This window comes from Diceros bicornis, chromosome 17 (assembly GCF_020826845.1).
Source record: "Diceros bicornis minor isolate mBicDic1 chromosome 17, mDicBic1.mat.cur, whole genome shotgun sequence".
NCBI classification, from domain to species: Eukaryota; Metazoa; Chordata; class Mammalia; order Perissodactyla; family Rhinocerotidae; genus Diceros; species Diceros bicornis.
Genome location: NC_080756.1, coordinates 22,907,035 through 22,922,100, shown reverse-complemented (window position 1 = coordinate 22,922,100; position 15,066 = coordinate 22,907,035). Strand labels below are relative to the sequence as shown.

The 15,066-nt window shown below is 36.5% G+C and overlaps 1 protein-coding gene across 2 annotated transcripts in view; it reads right to left on the bottom strand.

Annotated features, from left to right (window-relative positions):
* SLC38A4 (solute carrier family 38 member 4) overlaps window positions 1-15,066 on the bottom strand; it is a 68,724-nt gene that overhangs the window by 34,219 nt on the left and 19,439 nt on the right. Inside the window, exon 2 of one of the 2 annotated variants that reach the window (XM_058558437.1) lies at window positions 6,308-6,401. The exons of the other annotated variant lie outside the window; for it this stretch is intronic. The gene's annotated coding sequence lies outside the window, so the exon portion shown is untranslated. The remainder of the gene's footprint in view (window positions 1-6,307; window positions 6,402-15,066) is intronic. 2 annotated transcript variants of the gene reach the window in all.

Sequence of the window (15,066 nt, the reverse complement as noted above, 5' to 3'; positions counted from 1 at the left end):
GTATCATTTTGTTTGAAGTTCTATTGCTTAAATTCCTCAAGGCTAGGTCCCAAGCCCCCCTGCTTCCTGTCTACTCCCAAGACTTCATATACCAAAGACTCCTCAAGCTACATCTTTGGCCCAGGCTTCTCCTAACAGATGTATAGTCTTGCATATCTCAAAATCAGTTTAAATTCAGTGTGCCCAGAATCTAACCTGTGACAGTTTCCTTTTCTTCTAATATTTCCTATCCAAAGAATGTTGTCACCATTTATCCAGCTACTCAAACCAAAACCATCTTCTATTATAAATTTTTCTTTCTTACCCTCACATCCAGTCTTTTTTTTTTTTTTTTTTTGTGAAGGAGATCAGCCCTGAGCTAACATCCAATGCCAATCCTCCTCTTTTTTTGCTGAGGAAGACTGGACCTGGGCTAACATCCATGCCCATCCTCCTCTACTTTATATGGGATGCTGCCACAGCATTGCGTGACAAGCGGTGCGTCAGTACGCGCCTGGGATCCGAACCGTGAACCCTGGGCCGCCAAAGCAGAGTGCATGTACTTAACAGCTTGAGCCACCGGGCCAGCCCCCCTGTTTTTTTTTTTGGCTTCATGAGCAGCATGTAGGTCCTTGCCTGGGACCCGAATCTGCCAACCCTGGGCCACCAAAGCATAGCACGCGAACTTAAGCACTACGCCACCAGACCAGTCCCTCACATCCAGTCTTTTACAAAATCTGGTAGATTTTACAACTAACTAAAGTAGTTCTCAAGTTAGTCTACTTCTTTCCATTTCTTCTCCCATCACTCTTGTCCATGCAACCATCATTTCTTACGTTGTCAACTGCAACAATCCTAATTGATGTCCTTGAATCCTCTTCTGCCTACACTCCCCTGGAATTATCTTCCACACAACAGCCAGAATGATCTTTTAAAACCAAACTTAGATCATAGTATTCATCCCTTTAATGTCTTCTGTTTACTCTTAGGATAAAGTCTAAAATTCTCAACATACCCACAAGGTTCTATATGATCTACCCATTTCTTTGGTATCATCTCCTTCCACACCCTGCCCACCTCGCTGTTCTAGGTTCACTAGCCTTCTTTCCATTTCAAGAGCTCACTGTGTTCTCTACCACCTCAGGCCATTTGAACTTTTGGGTCACAGTGTCTGGAATACTCTCTCCTTCCTGCTTTCTACACTTTACTTCGTTAACCCCTCTAGGGGGTTACAGGAATATACAGTAGTCTTGAGGGCTTCAGTTAAAGTCTGTCTCACTTTGAACTTATTCATAGGAACCTCATTGATTTCATTCACAGTAAGACATGCTAATCCCAGGATCAAAAAAATATATATCAAACACTCATGTGGCACTTACCACACGCCAGACACTGTTCAAAGTGCTTCACATCTATTAACTCATTCAATGCTCCCAGCAGCCCTCTGAGGTAGGTACTAATTTTGTCCTTATTTTCATTCTACAGACTAGATAATGGAGGTGCTGAGAGGTTAAGTCACCTCCATGCCATCCACCTCTGTACTGCTGTCTCCACTACAGAAAACTAAAGCCTGAACAGGATATGGAGACTCTGGCTTTAGTGATAAATAAAACTGGGTGTAAATCCTGACCAAATTAACTAACTTCTGACCTTTCTGTCCATTTGCAAAATGAGGGTAATATCATTTGCCACAAAGCAGTATTGCGAGGGTTTAAATGAGATGATGTGTGTCAAAGCTTGGCGCACAGTAGGCCTGAATAAATTTAAATCCCTTTTCTCTCTTCTAATAATCAGAATTTGATTGCCACCTTCTCACCATGCAAACATATATAGTATTTTATATGTATATCTGCATATACACATAATTTAGCTTAGACAGTTATACAAGAGGACTTTACAGTTCTCGAAATTCTCACAAACATTGTAAGCAAGGCAGATGCCCCTTCACAAATAAGGACATTGAGATCTAATTGTATGCTATTTTTACCGTATATAAAACACTTATTCCACTCTCTTTTGAAGGTGATACGATATATCCCATGAAGGATGAAATAGTGGTTTCAAACCTGGGCCCCTAATCCTAATTAGAATCATAATTGCTAAAATTTACTCACATGATTAAACTTCAGTATGGAAGAATTTTACGCATGGCATTTATTTATTCATTCCACAAATATTGAGAATAAAATATGAGCCAGAAACTATGAAAAATAAAGCACGAATAAGACAGAATTCCTGCACTTGATGAACCCTGCTTAGTAGACAAAATAGATTATTTTTTTAATTTGGTTTTCATATTTACCTTTTTTTTTTTTTGCAGGGAAGGATTCGCCCTGAGCTAACATCTGTGGTCAATCTTTCCTCTTTTTTTTTTTTTTTCTTCTCCCCAAAGCCCCAAGCATGGTTGTATATCCTAGTTTAAGTCCTTCTAGTTCTTCTGTGTGAGCCGCCGCCTCAGCATGATAACTGACAGACGGGTGGTGTGGTTCCACAACCGGGAAGTGAACTCGGGCCACCGAGGCAGAGGTGGAATTTGAACCACTAGACCATCAGGGTTGGCTCCAAAATAGATGTTTGAACAAACTATTTTAGTATAACAAAATTAACATTCTTACTTTTTTCTCTGAATCAATACTTACTGAACTAATCAATGAATCACTGTATGGTTAGGATGGAAAAGAATGAGGCTGGCAACCACTGTGATAGAAAAGTATAATCTTCATAAGCATAGATTCTTCTGCTGCTCCCCATCTCGGTACATGGCACCTCCATTTATGCACTGCTCTCAAGAAGACTCTGGCTGTCAGTCTGGGCATCTCTCATTCTCTATCCTGAATCCCCCTAGCCACGTCCAATCTATCACCAAGTCCTATCAATCCTTCTTTCATTTATTGAAAATTCATCCACTTCTCTCTCCATGACCATTATGTTATTCCAAACGACTACTTGCTAAAGGCCCTAAAATGATTTTCTTATCAGTTTTTAGAATAAAGTCCAATTTCCTAATAGGCTGTATGGGTCCACATGCTTTTAACCAGACATAGCTCTTTAGTCCCAGAATGAATTGCATCTGCCTTCACTCACTGAACACACTTGGCTTCTTTCATTTCCCCATGGCCACTGCAGGACCTTTGATCCTGCTGTTCCCTCTACCTGAAATGCTCTTCTCCACAATCTTAACCCAGGTGTCTCCCAAAGTTCACTAACAGAACCTGAAAATCTTTAAATGCCACATGGTCAGAGAGGCCCCACATGTAATCTAGATTTTCTCTTATATATGCTCATAGCATATTCTCCTCTCCCTCACAGTACTTATCATGCTTTGTCCATCCATTTTTAGTTGTGTGGTTATTTGATAAATGACTGTCTCACCCTCTTGGCAGAAAGCTTCATGAAGGTGGGACCAGTGCTGGGCTTGTGGACTCTACATATTCCTAACGTCTAGCACAGTGCCTGGTGTTATATTCTAATAAGACCGATGCAGCTTTACATCTCCTTTATAGATCCAAGCATGCATTCTTGTGACAGCTTGATAAGTTAATATTATAATAATTCTTTTTATAGTTTATAGTGAAATGGAAGAGTTCCCCTCTTGTTACCAAGAGAAAGAACAGCTTTGTTGCACAAAGACTATTCAAAATGTTTCTAAAAGAAAAATCAAATTTGGTTTGACAGAACTTTCTGGAGTCTAGCCTTTCTCGCCAATAAAGTTAAGTTTCTCTGTGCTATGAACAGATTTTGCAGAAACAGACTGGATATTCCAGTGAAGTAGTCTTCTGCATTGTTGCTTCAATTCGCTCATTCATGAAGATGCAAAATCAAAACACGAAACAAAGGTATTTAGAATACTGTCATCATTAGAAGACTTCGTTTCATCACATTTGTTAAGAGATATCTAAATGTCCTAATTAGCCGATTCCTTATATCCAAATTCTAACTGTTAAACATTATGATGTCTCCTTCTTTGAATAGATACCTAAGAAACTCAGGATGGGAGATTCTCAAAAAAGCAAATTTATCAAATTTTTACTTATGTAGTTCAACTTCAAAGAAAGACATCAAACCTGGGAAGCAAAACTGTCCTTGAGTCAAGAGGCAAAAGTTATGACCCTCCCTAGTTACTGCAAACATTTATTTTACCTGATAAGTGAAAGTGAAAAGGGAGCTAACATTGTCAGAGCATTTCCCATCATAGCTATCTGTTTTGTCTTTCATGCCAACCCAGTTCTGACTAATATACTCTGAAATCCAGGTTTAGGTAGCAGACAGCCCACAAGTCATTTACCCTTTGGTTGAGCAAGTGAGAAGTAATGGGTAACTTCTAAAAGCCAAATTATCTTGCATCCAAAGAACTGATTTAAATCCACATCCAAAATTTATCTTAGATAAATGAACACACCTTTGACAACGAAATCAATCTAACATTACTTTTATATTAAATTCTCTTAATTTCTCCAACAACACCATTCTAGTCGCACATCAATAGTTAGACGGCTTGTTAGTCTGTGGCGTGATTTCTCACAGAAATCAGTCTCCATAAAAAGCATTCACTATCATTGCCTGAGGTCCACCTTAGAAAGGAAACTGCCTATAACAGCAAAACGGTATTTACTTGACTACTTCCTATGGCTCATGCTAATATTTAAGCATTTCCATTTTTCTCTTTTACTCAGACATAGCTTAGAAATATCCAGGGAGAACTGGAAAACTTAAAGTAAATAACCCTATGTTGAAATGTTTTCTCTTTGCTAAGAAGATTACATGTTTGCTAATATAAGAATTAAAGCAGCCATTTGATGAGGTATAAAGAACTACTCATAAAACCTGAATATGTTATTTTGCTTACAAACCTTCTAGCTCTGTTCTTAGAAGACTTAGATTCTCCAGTCATCTTAAAAGCTAAGAAACATCTTAAATTTATGCATAAGTTTTAGTTCCTATTTTCCCAAACAGTAGTTAGTTTCCAGAAAGGTACAGAGATATGTAGCACGTATGATATCAACATAGTGAACTCTTTATGCTACACATGTTAATGCATTATATTTAATAACATTTATGAAATGTAGATGCAGTAAATTCCAAAATGTCTACATTCTATATAATATATATACTGGACCACCCCCAGAGGTACTTTTTTCTTCTTAAAATAAATTATTTCCCTTTCTTTAAAATAACTCATATATTAAAAATAATAACTTCAATAACTCATAAAGTATACTGTATAATGTGGTTAAAGAGAAGTCAAGAATTTAGCCCTCAAAACTACATTACTCAATATTTAAATGTTACTGATATACTTCTTGGGAGTATATATATAAAGACTTAAAGAAAATCCCAAAACATTATCTAGATATAAATCTGAATGACTGGAGATCTTGACCTGTAAAATAAATGGCAATCTTTTCTAAAAAAACACCTAAATTTCTTTAGTTTGTCAAATATAAATCCTCTTTCAGCCAAATGTCTATGAATATGATATATATCATCGGATCAAATATTTTTTCACTGAGTTATAAAACACTCAGTTTTGTTATTGCCTTGGCATTTAATTAATACCATCACCATATACTCTATAAGATGCCCAAAATACAAGGATACTTAAATCTACTGAGAATTTTCCCCCTGTCTGATTAATAAATTTGAGGAGTACAGTTCTATTTTTAGATAATTGATTCTAGTCCTTCAAAATCTAAAGCTATGTTTATATTCTATATGTTTTCTCAGTTTCTTCTAGTAAGTTTGCTCTAAAAATATTCTTTCATTAAAATGGTCACATAAGAAGGCAAAGTAAGACGATTTTTTTCTTTTCCATTTGACCATGGTGGGGCCCCAAGCCTCAGCCTTTCACCTCTGCTGCAGTCATGTGATGTTCCCTCTGCTTAGTCTAAGTTTTTGTGGGTAATTTTGTTTCCAAGATAAAGAAAATCTTTGATGTTAGAACATTGAGAACGTACTTCTAAAACTTTATATTTTTCCTGAGACAAATTACATCAACTTTTCACTCCATTCAGCGATTAACCAGGAGACGTAAATAACTAAATACTTGTTACTTGCTGGTTTTGCAATGTTTCACTTTCCTATATCCACTGTCCTAATTTTATGCTCAAACCTAAAATTATCTGCAAAAGAAAACTGCAATCAGGATCTGGGTAAATAATTTCAATGTTTGACATTATATTGAACTGATCTTTTTTAAAGTGAGAAAAAAATTACCTGAGTAGTATTTTTCAAACATTTTAATTTGTAGTGAATAAACAATCAACACTATAAAGAGAAGAAAGGAAGCCTTATTTTAACACTACAAATATTTATGTAAAAACAGCTTTACCTTAATTATTTATCCAGTCCTGTGCAATCTTTCCAGAATTGTTTGGAACAGCAGACTCCTGTAACAGAGTTGACTTTCATGAACCTTTGGGGATCTAGACAATGATTTAAAGACCAGTGGGCGTGAACGAGAGAAGCCAATCACCACCACCACCTTGCCCCAACACCTCCCTCTGTCTAACTTGCGTCAGTTCTTTTAAAAAAAAAAGAGAAGCTAAATCAGTTGACTGTTGTACATTTGGATTAAACATCGGTTACACCAATTTCTATTTGCTTTTAGAAGTCTGGCTTTTAAACAAAATACTCACTTAATGAAAGTTTTACCTTGATTGGCGTCACTCTGTATCAAGATTCTATAGGTCGAGTGACTGATAAATCTAGAAATGTTAATTTTTCCAAAGGTTTATGAATTGAAGTCAAAGTAGAACAACACAGTAACAATAATAATATTCATGGAGTCAGATTGTTTAAGGAAATATTATAATCAGAATGCATGGAAAATATTCATTATGTAGTGGAAGAGTTATTCTCTTTAGAATTGTTGACGCATTCAGAGGAAACGTTACAGAATGAAAGAGACTTCCAAATGGCACCCAGTTACTCAAGGTGATGTGAGCTCGGAAATCATAGGTTGTTATCAGCCACCGCTACCATTCCAAGGGCAGAGTAAGCAAAAGGCTGTTTGGAGTTTTTAAAGACTTTCTAAACAGACATTTTCCTCCTTTCAAAAAAATCTACCTGGCTTTCCACATATCAGAGGAAGAGTTCAAATGTGCTGGCAAATAATTAATTCTGTTATGAAAATGTGTCAAATAGACTTAACATTCTGAAAGTGAGGTGAGAAAAACAGTTTAAAAATCAATCCAAAATTAACAGTTCTTTGTCTTTTCAATATTTATAACATGAACGAACAATCTGATAACCAATCAAAAGAAATGCTAGATTACAACAGTTGTGTCAATTCGCTATTTCTATTAAAAAAAAACTAAACTTTGTTCTTTGAGTAAGAAATTCTTAAGTTGATGCAAGACATTAAACATTAAACAAAATGTCCAGTTGCCCATTTTTCTTTTCCTTTTCAGATGTGCCCATTTGGGCTGTTAAATTTAATATGGTATTTTTACTTTTATTTGTCTCTTAGTTAGCTTGTTCTTTATTTTCCAGATTTAATCTGTAGTGTTGTCTTTTATCAGATGAAAATTATTATGGTCTAGGGAAAAAATGATAACAAATACACTAATTTTAAGTCAGGGAAATTTAAAGAATGTTCCTTTTCAAATTACTTCCATCATTTAATTGTGATCTTTCCCACTTAAGATTTCTTTCTGTTTGCAAAGTTACCAGATGAGTATAAGATTAAGCAAGCAAAAGCCTACAATAATTGTTAGAAAATTAAATAATCATATTGTAGTAAAATTCCATTTAATAGTGGGTCAACTGAAAATGAATGAATGTACCCCAATGTGTGAATTCTTACAATGATATCTTCATATAAAATAGGGTGGAGATAAATGTACAAATACCTAAAGTTTTACCTCTCTTAAAATTTTAAGTTTTGTCTTCCTTATAATTCTGATCTTCTTTGAGTATACTGAATAATTATAGTAAATTAGAATGTTGGATTAAAATAAAAAGCACATGTAAGAGACTTCTATGAAGGGTCTTGTCATATTTCTTTTGAACCTACTCTAATTGCAAAATTCTTATCACAAACTTTCCTAACACTGACTCAAAAACCAAATATACACATTTGAAATTTATTTGACAAAAGTTAGCTTAATTAAAATAGTTTAGGAAATTGTTTGTTGGACTATTTTCTTCCCTCGATATTTGACATGTTTAGACATGCCAAAATTAATGAAGAAATGTGTGGTCTGGTCTTGACAAAACTCACTGTAACTCTCCTTTCATAAGAAAAATACAGACAAACATTACAGTTCAATGTCCTGAACATTTCTGAAAACCATATATGATGTAATTTCACATACATTTGGTAATAAGTCTATGCTCTTTTGATTTTTAAAACATGGCCAATGTACTATATTCAGTTAGTCTCTGATTTGGCTCACGTATCACTGTAGAAACAGGTAATGGATGAGAATATGTACAGACTTAAAAAAATGAATGAAATGAAAAATATGTGGATAGTGAATAACAAAGCTAGTCTGAGCAAGGAGATAAAAAACATTTTAACTAATCCTTCACATAAGGAATTCATATAAGTGCCACCATGTACAGGTATATGAGACTTGATCTGTGTGTGTGTGTGTGTGGGGTGCCTTGCAGGGGGTAAGATATATCCACATAAAGGGATACCTGGCTTCCTAGACTAGAACGCAATTAATGTCAGCAGAATTGCGCAATATGCCCCAGGACTCCAGAAGACAAAGAGTCCCCCGCGGCTGAGGCCATCCAAGAAGGCTTCAGGGAGCCCACGGACTTTGAAGAGGGCCTTAAAGTCCAGGTGAGATTCCAATAGGTAGAGAGAAAAGAGAAAGACATCTTGGATGAAAAAATGCAGACACGCTAAAGTATATTCTGGCAACAGTGAGAACCAGTCCGACTGCAGTGGAGACTTTCTGGAGCAAAATAGAATAGAATGGAATAGTCCAGGTTATAAAAGGCATTAAGACTAGGGACCTCAGATTTTTAGCAATGAGGATCTCTTGAAAGCTTCTGAAGAAAATCATAAAATCACCAGGGAAGGGATATAGGTGGGATGACAGGGTGGAGATGGCGGTGGGGAGAAGGAGAACAGTGAGGAAGTTGACTAATAGTTTGGCTTTGGCGATACTTGCCTGTCTAGAATGATGGCAGAAGAAAAGGCAGATGGAAAGGATTTAAACTGGAGTCAGTGGTAGTTTGCCTCTTTCTTGTACTGCTGTATCTATCTATCACTTTCACTAGCTTACAATACATGCTATGAATTTTATGTGCTCATTCTATGAGAAACAAGAAACTTGCAATAAAATCTTCATTTTTCTTTATATAGAGAAGGAGAATATATGGTGATAACTCATCCATTTCAGCACCCCTTCCATCAATCTGTAGCTATCATTTTCAAATAGTACAGAGGAGGTCCCTAGAATGTATATCCCAATATAATGCTACCTATTGAAAATACAAAATTGTTGGCTCAAAATAAATTAAGTGATTCAGATCATACCTATGCATTTAAATAGGGGTTTTTTTGCCTCTATTTAAAATCATTGATCATCTTGTTTAAAGTTTCTACCTTCAACGATGTCCTCAAAGAGAAAGTTCCAGCTGGATCAAGTCAAAACTGGTCAACAATTAAAAAAAAAGTCCCTTAGCCAGACCATCAGGGCATTTTGCAATGACACTGGGAAAGATAACCTCTTGTTCTCATCACCATTGTACCCAAATTTCTAATTTTAGTCATGGGACAAAATAATACTTGGAAATAGAATCTGGTTACAGCCAAATTGGAAGAAGATGGGTAGAAATAGTAATGATTAAGAAACCAAATTACCTAATTTTTAGTAATTTCATATGACCTTTGTATCTGCATTCACTTGCTTTTCTTTGCTCCTACTTCAATTTCCCTTTTAGGTCACCTATCTTTTTTCTTGCTTCTGTTTCTTTTTAACTTTTCTATACTACACTGTTTTTATGATGCCTTATTCTCCAAGAAGAGTTGCCTTTTATCATTTTCATCCTTTAGATTTGTAAACTCAAAATCTAACAAAGTAGATCAAGTCCAAAGACTATACGTGTGTCCTCATCCTAGAGCCAATATTGGGGCTTCCAAATACGAACAACAATTCCATTAATCCAACTGTTCTTTATAATACTGCAGGGAAATGTCTATCTGACCTACCAAGTTATTCCTGAAAACAGAAGACACTACCATAACTGCAGTTAGAAACAAGATTTTGATATGTCTTTTTAATGTAGGATTTACCCTCTGGCTTTTGAGTCTCAGGCTTACAGTGATGAAGAGAATTTGTGATCTTTTTTGATGTCACGTTTTGGCACTCCAAATTCTTCATTTTATCTCTCTTAGTATGGATACATGCAAAAAAGAAAAAAGAAGAAAATCTATACAGAAATGTTACAGAAATATTTCTAAATCATTCAAATAGCAGAATTCCATGTTATTCTGAAGATGACTTGAGCACTATATTCTTGTGCTACCATAGTCTGTGCATCACTTGTGGAGTGATGAAAGATTAGATATGCTACAGGCATCTCTCTTCATGATTATGTAATTATTAACCTCAACTTACATAATAAGAAATAAAGAATAAAGGAGGAAAAAAATGAATATAACCCCCAAAAGCCACATAGCAAGTTAATTGTAAACACAGAAGTACAGATTAATAATTTTCTAATTCCCCTTTGACAGATCCTCTCAGATATCCATGGAAACTTAGGCCACTTCTATTTTTTGAGGCTCTAAATATATTTTAAAAAATTTTTAAAAATCCAAAATAAGGTTCCTAAGTTGTAGTACATTTTCAATGTTCCTATTTAACAAAATAACACCTTAACCATAATACAAATGACTTTATGAATAGCCTCATTTGATGATACCTTCAAAAAGTTTAAATTTGAGACCTTCCTGAATATGAGGCCCCAAAGGGGTTCCGAGCCTAGGCCCCCAGGAGAGGCTCTGCTTTTCTGTTCTAAAAACCACCCTGACCGAGAGAAATGCAGTGACCCAGGCATGGTGAGGAAATGATGTAGTCGATGGCATTCCCTCCTCTGCAGCCCCACCTAAACCACCTTTACAGTACAATGGAGCACTCTGAAAATGTTTGAATAGTCAACGACTATGTTGCAACATTAGCAAACAAGTTTGGTGCAGACTGACAAACTTACTGACTTTGCCGCAGACCTAAATAGGAAATTCCTTTTAGCCTCAGCTGACGGAAAAAACGTTAGGAGACAGCTCATGGTGTTGATGATATTTTGTTCTCTGCGTTTCCTCATTCAAGCAACTCAAATCCTTCTGGTCCGTTTCATTCCTTGATCCCACATTGAAATGATGCAGAGAAAAGGGTATTACAAGTTTACTGCAGGCTTCTGCCTAAGCAGATATATCATGGTGAAGAAGGATGACAAGTTCTGTGAGGCTTATGGGTGATTACAACTTAAATAACGTACCGAAACTCTAAATGTTAGATTAGAGCTTTTAAAAGATTGTTTTAAAGAATGATTCTTATGCTTTAAAATGCCTGCTTGAGAAAGAAATAGCACTGCTAAGAGATGTATAATTATAATGATAATTATAACAACACTTCCTAAACAAATAAATCACCTTGTTAATTTAAGTTCTTCATATAGAATGCAGTATTAATACAGTGCTAGGTTGTTGACTGCCTTTCTAATTAATAGCAATTGATGGGTTAAAAAATTACATTCTTGGGCCAACCTCGTGGCCTGGTGGTTAAGTTCAGTGTGCTCCACTTCGGCGGCCCAGGTTCACGGGTTCAGTTCCCGGGTGTGGACCTACACCACTCATCAGCCATGTTGTGGCAGCAGCCCACATACAAAATAGAGGAATACTGGCACGGATGTTAGCTCAGGGTGAATTTTCCTCAAGCAAAAAGAGGAAGATTGGCAACAGATGTTACCTCAGGGCAAACCTTCCTCAGCAAAAAAAAAAAAAAAAAAATTAGATTCATTTTGGGCTGCAGTACATTAATTTCCCTTGCTCTCTTTCATATTCCCACCCATCCCTTTCCTTTAAAAGCAAATTCCCTCCCAGAATAATTGCTATGCAGTTGGATCTTGTAATTTCATCAGTGATTGGACTTTGAAAACCTGGTGTCATCTTGCTTGAATCTGGACTCCCAACAGTTTCTTGAGCTGTGACCCAGTAGACTGCCTGGCTAGACTGGAACAAGATAGAGGAGAAAGGAGGCAGAAGAGCACTCAGCAGGATTTTTAAAGGGAAGGGGCTCTCTCCTAAAAGGTGATAACACAAACCCATGCTGTACAAGAATCAGTGTCTCTAATAACAAAGACACGTTCAGGCTGGCCTTTTTGGTATCCTCTCCCAAGTGTTGCAGTAGGAATTTGGGCAGAGTGAGATGTATAATAGTGACATTGACATTTCCTAGTGGACTTTCAGTGAATGCAGAGGATTTCCTGAGTCAGGTCTGCTCTTTCCTGAGTCAGTAATTAGGGGGCAGGTTTCTGCCTGAGGATCTCATCTCTCCTGCTGGGCTGTAAGCAACTCCAGGGCCGGGCCATGGTGCAGTCAAAGGTCTTAATAGGGAACTTGTTGACTGATGTACCGTCCTTTGCTATGAGGGTCACCAGTGCCCAGCATGGCAAGATTAATTGAGCTTTTTGTACTTTATGTGTTGCTTGAGTTAAGATTTATGATTCCTGGAGGGCTGGATATGAAGTTGGTAGCACCCATCTTTCTTTAAATATAGGAAAGCTGACTCAGAAAAAGTAAATGTCTTGACTTCATTCGGCAGGATGGCAGCAGAGGGGGGACATTCAGGCAGATGGTATATTTAGGAGGCTTGGAATGCATTCAAGCACGTCTAGACAGCCAATTTAGATTAACTGTAAACAATGTCTTGTTTGTGTACCTCGATTAGTATTAGCCTATGACTGGTTCATAGTAGGTACTGTATAAATGTTGAACAAATGAAGCCTCTGTTAAAGGCACTGATTCAATCTGTGCATTCAAATCCTTTCTTTAGAACCTGATGAGATTGCAACAGGAAACATTGTAACAATTATTCTAATTGATGGATCCTGTGATATATTAAAATGCAGTAGTTCCTTCCTATGTTCAGAGCCATTGTGAGAGGGTAAGTGAATGCTTATGCTGCATGCATTAGTCCCTTCCTAGAGAGCTGCCTTCCTGGAATACGAGGCAGTAATTACCAACCATGTGTTCAAAGAATATTCTAAGAATAATAAGGGTATGGGAAAATTATAATAATAATGTTTTAAAAAGCAAGATACAAAATCTAATAGTAATATGATCCCTATTTTGTTTCTAAAATTATGTATATGTAATATGTGAAAACATATGCAAAGAAAAAATGCTTGAAAGAACATATATCAAAATATGAATAGTGGTTATTTCCAGATTGTGGAAATGTAGATAATCTTTTCTTTTTCTCATCTATATTTGCCAACTAACCTTTAAAAAGTATGGATTACTTTCACTATGTGAAAAACAATAAACATTATTAAAAACAAAAGCAACAAAAACAAAGAGCTCCTCTCTTAGGTTTTGCAACAATTATTAATCAACCCCAGATACTAGCCGCTAGCTAAATCTCTATTTTTAGTGAGAATATTTTGCATCCTTGACCAGCAAAAATCAACTTTCTTAAAAAATCTTCTATCCTCAATGGGTACTTACAAAATTTTGTCTAGACAAAATCATACATGTCCCGTTTGTTCTGGAAGGATGGATTGTTTCTTCTCCATCAGCAAGAGGTACTCCAATGGATCTCAAAATATTGTTGAGAAAGATGGAGATTTTTGAATACATTTGGACCCTCAATATTTTTTCCATAATGCTGTGAGATAGTCAGTTTCTAATACAGCATAATAAGGAGCCATCTTCATTTATTCTTTCAATAAATATTATTGAACACTTATATGCCAGACTTTATGGTAGGGGCTAAGGCAAGAGAGACAATAAAAAAAATTAGACCCAGTCTCGGCTCTCAAGAAGCCCTGGTCTCTCAGAGGAATCCGTTGCTTAAGTAGGTCATGATGCTATAATGTGGTGGGCGAGATGCCTGTGGGAACTGAGGGGTAGGAGAAGTGTGGCACCCACCTCGGCTTGAAAGGGACAAAGAAGACTTACTGGAAAAGGTGACAGCTGGGCTCAGACTGAAAGAATGAACAGGAGCTGGCAAGGAGCAATGGGATGGGGGACAGACTGCAGGCAGAGGGACAGCATGAGCAAGGGCAAGAAAGAACACCTCCTGGCGACCTGGTGTTCCCGGAATACCAGCCCCATTTACTGGAGAGGTCACTGGTGTGATCACATGGGGTTTCCGTGCTTTGTCTTTTCTTTCTTCTGTTCAGTTCAAATGAGTTCATAAAAAAAAAAGCAACTGAGCAGTGCCAAAATTTCAGATATGTGGAGAAAATGTGCTTTGTTAGAAATCGTGTTAATAAAGGTTACCACAAAGAGTAAAAACCACCAGGGGAGCATGAGGTAAGTCTTGCCTGCATTGCATCCTTGGAGAGAGTGTTCATGTGGGCTGGGGCCTCTGCTTTGGGTTTGGACCATCAGGATCGTTGTGTTGTAATTGGGCTAAGAACAGAAAAGTTCAAGTTCATGAGGTATTTTGAGAAAGGAGCCAATTGCATGTTTTAAAGAAATTGAATTTTAACTACAGAAATTTTGACTCTCTATTCTTTCCTAGATATCTTAAATATTTTAAAATACATCTTGGTAAAGATGATGCTTAAGTAAATTATATAAGTAATTTACCCAGTAATATTAATGTCTTAATTTGCAAGCATCTATAGTCTCTAGTTCTTTTTTTATAGTGTTTAGTGTAGTGTGATTGGAAGACTGATAACTTGCTTTTTAATGATGGATGATTTGATTTTTACATATGCATAAAAGAATCATATTCATGCAAATAATTTTGCTTGTGCCCTTTTCTCGACTTTTGAAAAGGCTGATGGCATTTCCTTTGAAGCTTGCTTAAAACTTTTAACATTAGCTTTCTCAGAGGAAGGCTGAGAGGAGCTCATTTTTTCTTGAAATTGCCCTCTTCATCCTTTCTAATCTACCAG